Source organism: Ochotona curzoniae, unplaced genomic scaffold (assembly GCF_017591425.1).
Source record: "Ochotona curzoniae isolate NIBS_2020 unplaced genomic scaffold, NIBS_Ocur_1.0 contig_883, whole genome shotgun sequence".
In the NCBI taxonomy this organism is placed as follows: Eukaryota; Metazoa; Chordata; class Mammalia; order Lagomorpha; family Ochotonidae; genus Ochotona; species Ochotona curzoniae.
Window position 1 is genome coordinate 51,895,465 of NW_024466599.1, and position 11,637 is coordinate 51,907,101.

Consider the following 11,637-nt stretch of genomic DNA (forward strand, 5'->3'; position numbering starts at 1 on the left):
CTCCCCCTCCTCCCCTCATCCCATTTCCCTGATCAAGCCACAGTCCCTGCACCTAGGGGTGCATGGGTTCCCAGCCTGGTCCACCAGCACTCCACATTGACCTTCTGGACCCTCTCCCCACTTCCCAGAACCAGGCATGTGAGGAAATTTCCATGCTCACTCTGCCTTCCTGGGTGTGAGCTCCTCAGGTCCCCACATGCCCCTGCTAGTATCACTATCATCCCCTAGACCCCCAGCAAGCCCCTGGACCTACGAGCCCAGCCATGATGGCCAGGCAGAAGCAGCCAGCCCACCGTGATGGCCTCTCAACCTATCTTTTAATGACAAATTAGATCTTCTAAATCGGATTAATTATCTCCAGGAGGCCCTTTAAATATACTCCTATAGGACAAGGGGACTCTATCATATACCTTAGGCCAGGACTCAAAAAGCTACCGAGTGCTCTTGTATAATACCTGGCCCATTTCTTTCTTCTCTTCTTTCTCTCTCTTTCCTTTCTTCCTTATTTCTCCATCTTTCTTTCAGATTTACTTATTTGAAAGGCAGAGTGGCAGAGAGAGAGAGAAAGAAAGAGAAAAAGAGAGAGATACTCTTGGCTCACTCTCCAAGTGGCTAGGCCAGACCTGGGCTAGACCAAAGCCAGAAGCCTGGAATCCACCTAGGTCTCCCACTTGGGTGACGGGGCTCAAGTACTTGGACCATCATCTGCTGCCTCCCTTGCCATTGGCAAGGAGCTGGGTCAGGAGCTGAGTAGATGGGACTTGAGCCGACTCTGATACGGGATGCAGGTATGACAGGCAGTGATTTACTCCACTGTCCCTGGCCACGCGTGCAGTTGGCTGAGTGATCGGATATGCTCCTGTAGAAAACGATTGTTTTTAGGCTTTATTTTTTTCCTTCCAACCACACCAAGCTCCAGCTATGAAGAATTTGCTGTCCACTCCTAGCTGGGATCCTAAGCAAAAAGTTAATTTACTGTACCCACTTTTTCATTTTTGCCTCCAGCTCATAGGAAGGCCAGACCACTGGTTAGGGTCTGGGTCTGGAACACCGATGGAGACAAGAACATGACCCTCTGGGGAGTCTTTCTCTTGACAATGTTGCTTTATGGTGGTTTGGGCAGTCTGTGTCCATGGGTCAGATGTTTCTTCATAGTTAACCAGCCATGTGCTAATCCCACATACCCCATGTTCCATCGTCATCACAGTGTTTTTCCAAATATGAGTTCACCTTGGTGAAAGCCCAGGTCCCTAGGGCTCTCTGTGATCCGGCCCCCGCTGCCCTCTGGGACATCAGCCAACCCTCCATTGCTCATGATGCTTCCAAATGCAGGAGGCTTCTTTCTGCCCAAGGCTCCGCATGCTGATTCCCACCCAGGGTATCTGTATTGGCTGGTTCTTCTTTCAGCTCTCCACTTGGTGGGCTCTCAAAGCTCTCCTCTTCTGGGAGGGCTCTCCCAACCACCCTTGCCAAGGTCACTCAGCTTCACCCCTCTCCAATTCAGATTCCCTAGACCCATTAAAGAAGGAGAAGGAGAAGAAGAAGGAGGAGGAGGAGGAAGGAAGGAAGGAAGGAAGGAAGGAAGGAAGGAAGGAAGGAAGGAAGGAAGGAAGGAAGGAAGGAAGGAAGGAAGGGAGGGTGGAAGGAACATTCCACCACAAGCTGGTGTACTGGCTCAACTGGCAAATTCTCTGTCTGCACGCGCCAGGATCCCATATGGGTGCTGGTTCATGTCCCGGCAGCTCCGCTTCCCATCCAGCTCCCTACTTGTGGCCTGGGAAAGCAGTTGAGGATGGCCCACAGCCTTGGGCCCCTGCACCTCCATGGGAGACCTGGAATAAGCTCCTGGCTCCTAGCTTCAAATCAGCTCCGCTCCAGCTGTTGCAACCATTAGGGGAATGAACCAGCAAATGGGAGATCTTTCTCCCTCTTTCTCTCTGGAAATCTGCCTTTGCAATAAAAATAATATTTTTCCCACCATTTGACATGATTTCATGTGTCCCCTGGCATTTCTTCTGTCCCCTCTGTACATTCTCTTTTATGCCCATCCAGTATGTATCTTTTTCACCTTCTAAAGAGGAACCTCTTTTTCTCTAACCCCCTTTTACTTGTTATGACCAAATCGTCATATCTTGAAGGTTTTTTTTTTTTAATTTATTTTTCCTGGAAAATCAGATTAGATTTATGGAGAGAAGAAGAGACAAAGATCTCCCATCCTCTGGTTCACTCCCAAACTGGCCACAATGGCCAGAGCTGATCTAATTTGAAGCCAGGAGCCAGGAGCTTCTAACCAGGTCTCCCATGTGAGTCCAGGGCTCCAAGGCTTTGGGCCGTCCTCTACTGCCTTCCCAGGCCACAGCAGGGAGCTGGAAGGGAAGTGGAGCAGCTTGAACATGCACTGGCGCCCATAAGGAATCCAGGCACCTGCACGGTGAGGATTTAGGCATTGAACCATCGGCCTGGCAAACATCTTGAAGAAATCTTAACCTCCAGCACCTTGGAATGTGTCTGTGTAGAGTTAAGAAAGATCTTGAAAGACAACAAAGGAAGCCAGTTTGAGGAAAGAGCCTCATGAAGAAAGGCGAAACCCAGAGAGACAGAAGTGAGTCCCTAGTCGGAATCGGCTAGAGTTCATCCTGCCTCTGGACTTACCTTACGTGAGATGTCACGGTTAGGGTTTAAGTGTGGGGCAGGCGGAGCTGTTGTTGGCAGCCAAATACATCCTTGTGAATCTATCCTGAGGGTCCCCAGATGCCCAAGAGCAAGCTTGCTCCCTGGGGGGGTTCCAGCTCGTGCCTGCAACCCCAGGAAGGTGCTGCACCGGCCAGAAGACAAAACCATTAATTCAGCCAAACACTTCCTCCTTGCCTATCTTTGAACCCATGCTGGGCTGGCAGGCTGCCCCCTAGTGGGCAGATGTGGTGGTGGAGTTAGCGCAGGTCAAAAGGGAGTAGGAAGACTCCCACTCCAGCATCTCCTTGAGGATGGCGGGACTCCCCCTAGCATTTCCTCCTCTCTCAGCTGCAACTGGTCCCACTTGGGGTTCAGACTGCCCTGGCAGCTTGGATGCCCAAGTGATCACGGTGCATGCTGACCTGTGGCTTTCAGAAGCATGTGCCAAGAATGGCCTTTTGTTATTTCAAAGCCATGGAGATTTGAGGGTTGTTTGTTCTTCAAGTGTAACTACTCAGGCTGATTCAGGGCAAAAGGGGAGAATCATAAAATAAGAGAATCCTTCCATCGCAGCTGATGAGATCACGCCATGGCCTGAGTGAGGGAATGCATCCAACTCCTTACATAGCTTTCTGACATTGCAAAACCGGGGCTTCCAGGAAGGCTCTGTCCATCTTCGAGCAGCACAGACCAGGTAGGTTTGTTTGGCTCGTTGGTCTGGGGCTGAGGAGCCCACCAGCAAAGGCCTGCCTCTGCTGAGGGTCTGCTTCGACGCCAGCGAACTAGTGCAGGTCTGTCTCAGTCCCCCTCTAAGGCCATTAGCGCCCTCGTGTGGACCCCACCCTCATGACATCATCCACTCCTAATCACCTCCCCAAACACAATAAACACAGGAATTGGAAGATTAAGTTTTCAGTACATGAACTTTCGGGGGGAACTTTTTTTTTTTTTAAGATTTATTTTATTTTTATTGGAAAGGCGGATATACAGAGAGAGGAGAGACAGAGAGGAAGATCTTCCATCCGATGATTCACTCCCCAAGTGAGCGCAATGGTCGGTGCTATGCCGATCCGAAGCCAGGAGCCTCTTCCAGGTCTCCCACGCGGGTACAGGGTCCCAAAGCTTTGGGCCGTCCTCGACTGCTTTCCCAGGCCACAAGCGGGGAGCTGGATGGGAAGCGGGGCCGCTGGGATAGAACTGGCGCCCATATGGGATCTCGGGGCGTGCAAGGCGAGGACCTTAACCACTGCGCCACCGCGCCAGGCCCTGGGGGGAACTTTTGAGGGGAACAAATTATAACCAAGCTATGTCTCAGTGGCTGCAGCAGCCTCCCCAGCATCATGGGTGCACTGGAGGACGTCCTCAGGCCCAAACCCCACTCTATCCCCACTTCTTGCGACAGGCCTCACTGTGGTGAGCAGACTGTGTCCCCACCCCTGCCAAAAAACTGATATGCTCAAGTCCTAACATACGGTCCATCTGCATGTGGTTGCATGTGGCAAGGGGGTCTTTCGAGTGTCGTTCATGAAGATGGGGTTGGGCTGGATTAGGATGGGCCTTCATTCAATGACCAGAGAGAGGAGCCAGAGACACAGGCCCACACCCCAACAGGGAAGCCAAGCAGAAATGGCAGGTGGGCTGTCAGAGGCAAAGGCTGCCAAGGACTGCTGGGACCACCAGGACCAACCAGACGAGGTAAAGACGAGCCATCCCTCAGAGCCTGCAGAGAGAGCTGGACCCTGTTCTCACTCACACACACAGACACACACACACCACTGGACCCTGTACACACATACACACACACCAACCTCCTAAACTGCAAGAGAATGACTTTCCATTATGAGAGGAGGGAAAAGAAATCTTATCTTCCAGTTGCTGAGGTCCTAGGTAACTGATGCTCTGAGCTGGGACAGGTGGAAACCTGAAGCCTGGAACTCCATCCGGATTTCTTGCGCGGGCTGCAGAGGCCCAAGCCCTTGGGGTGCCCTCCGTTGCCTTTTAAGATGCAGTAGCAGGGAGTTGGATTTGGAGAGAATCGGATGCAGGCCTTTTGCCCCACCCTCCAGCCACACCCCAACTTCCCATTGCTTTAAGTTACCAGTTGGCGACAGTTTGTTAAGGTAGCCTTAGAAGAGGAACACACATGGGCAGCTAACCTCCCCCCAAGGGTCCACGGAAGGCCCACAGCCTCGCCCCCACCCTGGGGAAACAGAGGCAGCACCAACTGCCGACAGGAGACACTGGTCTTCTCTTTCAAAGCAAACATCCCAGCTCAGCTGTTTCTTTCCTGGGAGCAAGAAGACGCCTTTCTTTGTGTAACTGCTGCTAAATTTAGAGTCAGACAGGAGACTCATTTTGCAAGGAGCGCAGAGTCCACTGGGACGCCCAGGAGGCTGTTTTCAAGCCTTGTGGTCTTTTCGCCTCTTGCTGAAAGAGATGTTGACAACTTTATAGCTAGCAATGACATAATTCTGCTTATTCCAGCAGGAAAAGTTAAAAAACAAGGGGCTCGGGGCAAGAGATTTCATCAAGAAAGTCACTGACTGCAGCGGCAGCCAGGAATGCGGACTCCTAAGCCCAAGCCTGAGTTGGCCAAGAAGACTGAATACAAAATCAAAGCCATGCTTCCCTCCAGAACTGCAAAGTCCAAACCAGCCCTGCCCGGGGGCCTCCGAAGACATCTCTGACGTTCCCACAGAGATGGGGATGCAGCCTCAGCCCCTCGGGGGGCGGGAGGGGAGCTCCCCCACTCCCACGGTGAAACCTCATCCATGTCCAAGGACAGGTCCTCAAGTCCTCACACGGGGGAGCCAGGCTCTTGGGAAGGACAGCGAGACGATGCCATTGGGGATTCTGAAAATGGGTTCTTCAAGACAGCAAATCATTTGGCACTTCCATGTGAGAGTGCCAGCCTCTAGAATGGGGAGAAATCCATTTCTGGTGTTCAAAAACCACCCAGGTTAAGGGAGCCTTTTAATTATTTTTAAAGATGTATTTATTTTTTTATTGGAAAGGCAGATTAGATTTGTGGAGAGGAGACAAAGATCTTATAAAAAGAAAAAGAGAAAAAATTTCTATTCGTTGATTCACTCCCCAAATGGCCGCAATGGCCTGAGCTGAGCCGATTCGAAGCCAGGAGCCAGGAGCTTCAATGGGTCTTCCATGCAGGTACAGGTTCCGAAGGCTTCGAGCCATCCTCCACTGCTTTCCCAGTCCACAAGCAGGGAGCTGGATGGGAAGTGGAGCAGCCGGGACATGAACCAGTGCCCATATGGAGTCCTGGCACATGAAAGACGAGGATCTAGCCACTAGGCTATTACACTGGGTTCAAACAAATAAATCTTTAAAAATGTTAAAACCCTACAAACTTAAGCATGGAAATGGAAACCATGACTTTTCACGACGGGATTTTCTAGGATTCACAGAGCAAATACCAGAACCCATCCAGAACAGGAACACCATGAGCCATCCCCAAGAAAGCTCTCTTGACACCTGTTCTCCTAAAGACAGCCCGAGGCCAGTCAGGCTTACAGAAGCTGCCCCACCCCTTCCAGGGCCAGCCAGTGACCTCCTCCGGTCTCACGCATCAACTCCCCTATGTTATACACCTTAAAATGTCTCGTGAGTATTTTCATTTTAGCATTCAGCAGTTTATAGTATTGAAGCTTAATTTTGCTGAACTTGGCAGATTTTGGGATAGTCTAAACTGGCTTATAACTCTAACAAGGCTTATGTCAACAGCTGAAGTGCAGAACAGTGTTAGGAGGGGTGTGCAGAGAAATCTTCAATACCCTAGTGAGGAGTAACTACTCTTTGTGTCCTACCTAGTAAGGCATGTGTGAGTCCATGCTGACCGTTTGCTGTCTGACTCCAAGCTTTCCTTGTTGTTCGCTACCTGTTCCAATTTGTGTGTGTGTGTGCGTGTCTGTGTGTGTGTGTATGTGTTTTGGGGTGGGGGCTCTGGAGCGACCCTGATGGTCATTGCAAGATAGGGTGGGGATCCAAAGTTGGAACTAAGTGAGGACCAGGGAAAGCTCTCTCCCTAGTCAAATAAACAAATATTTTTAAAAAGTTTTTATTGACTTCTTTGAAAGAGTTACAGGGAGAGAGGAGATCGGCCTTTCACTGATTCACCTCCCAGATGGCCACAACAGCCGCAGCTGGGCGAGGCTGCTGAGCCAAGGAAGCCGCAACTCAACATAGGTCTCCCTTGTGGGCGGCAGGGTCCAAGTGCTTGGGTTATCTTTTGATGCTTCTCAAGGTGCATTAGCTGGGAGCTGGTGCAGCCGGGACTCAAACTGGTATTTATATGGGATATAGGCAGGCATTGCAGGCAGCAGCTTAACACACTATGCTACAACACTATCACCTCAAATAAACGAATGACTGATTTAATTAATATTGAACAAATTGTGCTTTATATGCCTGAATCGAAGGGAACATAGCTTTGCATAAGGTAATATATATATTGTATTATATATTTGTTTATACATTTTGTATTTATATTAATCTAAATTATTTATATTTATAAATGTGTGTATACATATACACATACATGTAAAACAGAAACCGAAAAAAGCCCCCAAAACTGTGTGCTGCTTCCGGAATGCCAGAGAAGGCAAAGAGCGGCATTCAGGCTGCTGAGATCAAAGGCAGGTGGAAGGGCCAGGGTTGCCCTTGCCTGTTCACTGGGGCTGCCCTTGACAACAGTGCCACGTAGGCGGGGCTCAGAGGAAGCAGGTGGGCTGCGGTGACTCCCGCAGCAAACCCGGCAGACCTGGACACTCGGCCCAGGGAGGGGTTCTGAACAACACACGCTTCCTAATGCACGTGTGAGCCCGGGGCCTGCTTCATGGGCCTTGTGATTCCTGTGGTATTCTAGACATGCTCTCTCTTTTTTTTTTTTAAAGATTTATTTATTCTTATTGCAAAGTCAGATATACAGAGAGGAGGAGAAACAGAGAGGAAGATCTTCCGTCCAATGATTCACTCCCCTAATGGCTGCAATGGCCAGTGCTGCACCGATCCGAAGCCAGGAGACAGGACCTTCCTCTGGGCCTCCCACACGCGGGTGCAGGGTCCCAAGGCTTTGACCCATCCTTGACTGCTTTCCCAGGTCACAAGCAGGGAGCTGGATGGGAAGTGGAGCTGCCGAGACTAGAACCAGCACCCATATGGGATCCTGGAGCGTTCAAGGCGAAGACTTCAGCCACTAGGCCACGCCAGGCCCTAGACATTCTGTTTTTAAGATTAAGTTATATATATATATGTATATGTATGTATGTATTTGAAGGGTGGAGACTGACAGCAAGATGAGAAGAGAAAGGGTGGTGGGCAGAGAGATCTTCCATATATGTATTCACTTCCCAATTAACCAAAACAGCCAAATCCACGCCAGAACAAAGTCAGGCACCAGAAACTCCATCCCGGTCTCCTGTGTGAGTGACAGGAGCCCAAGCCCTTGGCCTAGCAGCTGCTGCTTTCCCAGGTGCTAGTCCGGAAGCAGGAAGCTGATCTGGAAGCAGAGTAGTAGGGCTTGAACCACTGCTCTGATGAGATGCCGGCATTACCAATGGTGGCTAACCCTGCTACAGCACAACACTGGCCTCTGCAAGCAAAACTGAATAAAGGCTGGGGACACTCACAGTGTCCTCCCTGTCGCTCCCCTCCCCTCCATTCCTCTCCTCTCTGTCCTCTGGCCAGAAAGCTTACACACTCCATTTCAAAAGTCCAAGCTGTTTTTCTTCCCGATTCAGATTTGGCTGCAGGGAGCATCCCAAGGAACACAGCCATCCAAAAGCTGCCGCTTGCCCAGCTGAGGAGCCCTGGGGAGGCCAGGCGGGCTTCTGTTTCCTGGAGAGCTGCTTGCCTCCAGTCCGCCCGGCTCCGGGAGAACATAGAGTGCTTCACAGCTGCACAAGGACAGGCATTCAGGCTCCTGAACAGTAAGGAATTCACGGGGAGCAGCCTCTCCTGCGCCTGAAACCATTGCTGCTTTGGCTGCAACAGGGGAGTGCATCTCTGGGCTGCTTCTTACCAGACCCAGGTCAGCTCCCCAGGCAAGTTTAAGTTGGCCTGCGACACAGGCCTGCGGGAGGGAGGCTCAACAGAGCTGGTGTGTCAGCAGGTAGGGGCTGAATCACCACTGTGTCCAGGAAGTCCAAGATTAAAGTCTAGTTCATACGATTATGTAACAATGACACTGGCCAAACAACATATCCAGGCAAACAAATGTGAAATATTTTTGGTGGAGAATACAATGGGGACACAAAGCTTGTATTTATTATAAGATTTATGGGAATGGCAAGCAAGACCACTTCTGTAGAAGCTCTTAAATAATCATTTAGAAATTTGCACTGAGGAGCAAGGAAACGGAATTCTCATGAACTAGAAGCTTCTGTCAACAGTCATGACCACTTTGTCTGGAAACTGATGGAATTCAACAACTAAACTACTATCCAAACCAGACAGAAGCATAAATCCACACAAAGAAATCCAGATGCCAGTTATGGTAACTACACACACACACACGTATGGAAAGTCAGCAGGACCAGTGCTTTTGGAGCAGCACGACCTGCAATATGGGATTTCTCATCTGTGAGCCAGTCTGAGTCCTAGCTGCTCCACTTCCCACGTGGCTTCCTGCTGACAGCCTGGGAGAACAACAAAAGATGGCCCTGCACCCCCCTGGGAGACCTGGAAGAAGCTCCTGGCTCAATTCAGCCTGGCCCAGCCCAGCCATTGCAGCAATTTGGGGGATCAGCACATGGGAAAACATTTTTTTAACTTATCATTTTTATTTTATTTTTATTGCAAAGTCAGATATAACTCATATTTGACCTTTTAAATAGTGTCTTTCAATTATTGAATACTTTTTTTTTAACTTGACCCAACTCTGCTTCCAGCTTTTTGTTTTGTTTCTTCCTGGTGACAAGAAATATCTTCCAATTCTGAGATTCTTTCTTCTGCCTCCTTCATTCTATTTTGGAGACTCTCCACTGTACTTTTTTTTTTTTTAAGATTTACTTATTTCTATGCAAAATCAGATATACAGAGAGGAGAGACAGAGAGGAAGATCTTTTGTCCTGTGACTCACTCCCCAAGTGACCACAATGGCCGGGGCTGCACTGAACCAAAGCCAGGAGCCAGGAACTTCCTCCAGGTCTCCCACACTGGTGCAGGAATCCAAGGCTTTAGGCCATCCTTGACTGCTTCCCAGGCCACAAGCAGGGAGCTGGATGGGAAGTGGATCCGCTGGGATTAGAACTGGTGCCCATATGGGATCCCAGAGCATTCAAGGCGAGAACTTTAGCCACCAGGCCACAGCACTGGGCCCTCCACTGTATTCTTAATTTGATATATCAGCTTTCATTTGATTTTCTGTGTAACACATTCCTTAAATTTCTTGAACTCCTGTCACGTGCTTCTCATTATTGATGTGTTCTAACAAGTGTTTTGAATTCTGTATTTCCCATTTTCTCTGTTAACTCTGAGGTTGGCACAGGGTTTTGCTCCTTTAAGAGGAGTCTTCAGTAACATTCACTGTGCCTCTGTCTCCTCTTTTGCTCTTGGTCGTTGTACTTCTGCTTAGGGCTGGTTTCTAAGCTGTATCACCCACAGGTCTACAATTCAATTTTACCTATTGCAGTTGGTGCATGGCTCTTGGCAGACACTTATGCCACTCCCTCCAGCAAGCTCCAGGTCTGGGTTCTTGTTAGGCTTCTACCATGGTCTTGGTAGCCCCAGCTCCTGGCTCACCACTCTCCACCTCCTGTGATCCCGTGCTGACGCTGCACTGTTGTCTGTACAACCTTTCTGTTCGAGCAGTTCCCAGGACTTGGGAGACACCAGGTGTCCTGTGTAACTAGGTTGTTGTTGGTGCTCTTGCTGGAAGCTGTGGCTGTTACGTCTGAGGGCCACACAGACCTATTTTGACCCGTACAATGCCACAGATGGTATTATTTTCCTGTGGGACCAGTGCAAGGCACTGAGCTCAATGAGTTCTCGCCAAGGTCAGTGCACGTGCAGCTCAGTTGTCCCTGCAGTCTTAAATTCTTTGCTGTTAGAAATGGAGCCTGATATGCCACTACTGAAGTTTTTGATCTGCTGGCCGTCAGGTCTGAGGGCTACCCGGACCTGTCTTGGGTGGAAACTGTAGGATGCCATGTTATTCTAGTTCACCAAGTTAGAAATTAGTTCATTCTCAGCTCAATGCATGCACAGTCCTATCCCACAGCCTTTGTCTCTCTAGACAAAATGGTGCCAAACTTGGCTCTAGGGGCTGGGCTGGGCTGTGAAATCCACTCGTTCCTGTACCACCCATCTGGGATCTGCCACTCCGTCTCTGCTCCTGGTCAAACCAAACAGACCAGCAGGACAAGCAGTTCTTTGGGTTCACCTCCAGAGATCTTGGGTAAACTCCCTTCCCACCTATGTTTTGGCTTAGAAGATAGCATTTTGACAAATTTCTCAGGTCTACTTGTCTTGGAATTCCATCCCTTCTCCTGCCACTCTCACCACCCAAGTCTTCCTGGGCTGGTGTGGTGAGAGGTTCGACTTAATCAATCTTGCATTGCATAAAAATTCTTTATGAGACAAGAACCAAGGCTGCCCTCTTAGGTCAGTTTCTTCTAATAATCTGAAGGTGATGCAATAGCCCAGGACTGAAGAGTCCCAGCTTGGTGACTGTCCTTGGTACACAGGGCACATTCAAAGGGCTCTCTCCTGACTGGCAAGATTTCACTGGACAAATGTGCTTAGGTCTCCAACATAATCAGCGATACAAGCAGTTTATCTGACATCTAAGTCCCTTAAAGTCTCTTAAGCTTAAATTTGTAGTAAAATGAATACTGCCTTGGGAATGCAAGAATTATTTCTTTTCTTATACAACTTTACATATGAACATTCACGCTTCCTTAGTATAAATACATGCTTTCTAATACTACAAAAAGTAACTTACATAAA